Source organism: Hordeum vulgare, chromosome 3H, assembly GCF_904849725.1.
Source record: "Hordeum vulgare subsp. vulgare chromosome 3H, MorexV3_pseudomolecules_assembly, whole genome shotgun sequence".
Classification (NCBI taxonomy): domain Eukaryota; kingdom Viridiplantae; phylum Streptophyta; class Magnoliopsida; order Poales; family Poaceae; genus Hordeum; species Hordeum vulgare.
The window spans coordinates 325,153,807-325,157,409 of record NC_058520.1 but is presented as its reverse complement, the minus strand read 5'-3'; positions in this window follow the sequence as shown (position 1 = coordinate 325,157,409).

Below are 3,603 nucleotides of genomic sequence, written 5' to 3'. Positions count from 1 at the left end.
CAATCATGAGTAATTGTTTTCATATCTATCCGGTGCATTACAGGGAGGTTTTATTTTCTCCATCCTCCGAAGGCCATCATTCCAGAAGATTTCTTTGTTCTCAGCTTTCATCTTCCGTTCTCAAATTCTTCTCAATTGTTGTCTCTTCGTTCGTCTCTCAATTATTCTCGTGCCTCATTCAAGTTTTTTGTTAGGCGGCTCAAGATCTCTTCGTTCTCATGTATTCTTGTCATTTCTTATATCCCCATATGTTTTAAATTCTTCAGGTGGATCATGATCTCTGTGTTCTCATGTATCTTCATTCATTCATGGTATTCCCATTCATTTGAAATTCTTACCGGTGGCCTGTTTAAGCAGTCTATAATCGAATCATGCTCCCTTTGTCCTCATATAACCCAGTTCATCTGTAGTATCCTCTTTTATTCCAAATTATCACGAGTGTTTCTTCCAAGACTTCTTCAAGTTTGTGCTCTTTCTCTCTCTCTCCAATCTTTTCAAGAAGAATAAGTGGTATGCTAAATCCATTGTTTGTAATCAATTAAACTTGATGAAGGAGAAGCATAACATAATACTTGTTCTTCTTTCTACTAGGTGATTTCAATTCTTCTTCCGGAGTTGTTCATGATATCAAATTCTCGATTCTAAGTTGTTCATCCCTTCTTTTCCGGAGTTTCAAGTATTCTCAAGTATCTCTTTGCGAAGCTTCATCTAAATCTTGCAAGGTCATAATCTTGTTCCTTCAACCTTCATTCTTTTCATCATTCTTTCGTATACGGAGGTACTTCATTGTGGTTCGTCTAGTATGTAATTCTTTCTCGTCTATTCTTCAAGATTGTTGTTGGAGTATCTCACCTATTCTTTTTCTTGCATTTCGAAGTGCATTCTTCCTCCATTTCCCTTTGAGGTGGTGTTATAGCATTCTTGTTACTGGAGGAGTCTCGAAGGGAATTTGTTTCAAGAATTTGATATTTAAACCCATCAAATTCTTTGATCATGAGATAATTTCAACCCATGATTTCTTCATTGAAGTTATCTTGGCTTGGCTTTCACATAAAGCATGTTACTAAGGATTGTTGCTCTTATCTTGGCTTGGGTATTCTTGGGAAGAGGCCTTTCTTCAACTTGTAGTTGAGTTTGTGATTAAACTTGTGGACGCTTCCCTTGTTGCTTGTGACTTTGGAGCTTCTTCTTTAATGGTCAAGATCTAACATGGTGCCCTTCAATTTTGCACTTGAAGCAAACGATTTTGCTGAATTCTTGGCTTGTTCTTGGCCCTTCTTCTTGAAGCCTTTGGACCTATTATTTTTGTTGGAATTGAATCCAAGTACAACTTTTTAATTTAGGGTATTTTTCCGACACAAGATATTGTTGAGTGTGGACATCCCTTTATGAGGCCGAAATCACTGTTTTGACCTTAATCCGAAACTATAGCACAAAATGAACTGTGCATGAATCTATTTCACAATCTGACACTTTTGGCAACGCTAGATACCGTGTCGTTTGTTCTCCACATAAAAGCGCTGAGCTAGTTCGCATTGCTGCTCCACGTGAAAACGCCGAGACAAATCGTGTTGCGGACCACATGGAAACGCCGAGGGCTTTGGCGTTTCTACCCTGCCTGGCAACGCGAGGGGCTTTGGCATTTCAAGAAGATCACGATTATTGTATTGTACTGGTAGTACTAGTACATGCACCACCTTTTTCTCTAGCTACATGCATGACCTCGAAAGGCCTTGGTGGGAATTTAATGCAATCTAAGCGAGTGAAGCAAAAGAAAATTCAACCTTGTCTCTTCTGCCTCTGAGTCAGTAAAGCGAAAGAATTGGACCGTCCTACCCGCGCATTATGATTGGCATAAGTTCTTGGATGCCTAGCATGCGTAGCTCTCAGCCACTTCACGCAAGCGCACGTTCCCTCTCCTGCATGCATTGATGTTGGAAACATGCGAGATTAATGTGGTGCACTGCAGCCTAGGTAGAAAAGGAGGGATGTAGTTGGACCAATATGCACGTCGTTTTGCGTGGGATGGGATGCTGCTATTATTGATTGCATGTAGCTTATTGGCCCTTCCTAGCAAATCGGTTGAACAACAGCCTTGCATGCGCGCATGCGCTCCTCGATTCCAGCCCTGCAATTAACTCACGCGTATGACTGGTTGCATGGGAGGCGGCTGGGTGGGTCTCCTGCCATTGACTACTGCACTGTTGCCCGGGGGTGGATGGGTGTGTCTCCTGCCAGTCTGCCACTGCATTGTGATAGCTTGCATCATGGAAACGCGAAATCTCATGGCGTTGTTGGACAGGACAGCAACGCCAAAGCCACTAGCATTTCATATGGGCTGCAACGCGAGCTATCTCGGCATTTCCATGTGGAGCAACAACGCAAACTAGCTTGGCGTTTTTATGTGGAGAAGAGACGCCACGGTCTATGGCGTTACCAAAAGGGTCAGATCATGAAATAGTTTCATGCAAAGTTCATTTTGTGCTATAGTTTCAGACTAAGGCCAGAACAGTGATTTCAGCCCCTTTATGACCCTTTTCCAAGTCTTTTTTCAAAGAAGTGACTTGGGCCTTGAGCTCTTTGATTTCCTCTACATGGTTAGTATCAACATAAGTACTATAGGAACTATAAGCATCACTTTACAGCAACAAGGCAAGGAAAGTAATTCATCACAAGATGTAGCAACATTATGAGTAGAAGAATTACGAGGACTGGCACATGGCAATATATCATTTTTACTAGAAGTACTGCTAATGTCCACATGAGGCTCACTTGATGTTACCTTGGTAGTAATAGCCTCATGAGATAATTTTAGCACATTATGGGATACTAGAAGATCATCATGAGAGCTTGTGAGCATTACATGACTTTCTTCCAATTTCCCATAATTGCTAGATAGTGACTCAAGTTGAGACCTTAGCTCAACATTGTCCTTTAATATGGATGCTTCACAAGAAATAGAGTTAGTAGCACAAGCATCATCATGAACAACAAGAGGAGACGGCAACTTGGCAAGCTCTTTGGCATATGAAGCTTCAAGTTGAGCATGAGACTCAGTGTGTTTGATGAGCGAGCTCTTAATGACACTTGAGCCATTTTCAAGGTGCTCAAAGTCCTCAAGGAGTTTAGCATGTGCAAACTCAAGATTATCATTTTTAGTTCTAAAATCATTAGCCACCTCGAGATCTCTATCACGGGATTCCTTTTATCTAGATAATTCTAGAGAAAAGGTTTCCTCAAGAGATTCCTTGGTGGTTTTTTCATTTTCAAGAGCTTAAGATAGCTCCGCGATCTCATTAGTGTAATCACGCTCATGACCTTCCATTATCTCAATGGTGCCTCATGCTCCTCGAGATGAGCTTCCAATTCCTCAATATGTTTCTTGCCCTCAATGGCAATAGACATGATTTCCATGAAGTTGAAACGAGCAATATTATTCTTATGAAGAGGTTTAAAAATCATTTCACCCTTAATTTTTAAGGAAGCAATATTATCACTCTCTTCATCATTATCCTCATCCTCATTATCATCCACATCATCATCATGAGATATATTGGGTTACAGAGTGGGAGATACCTTTGAGGCCTTAGCCATAAGGAAAGA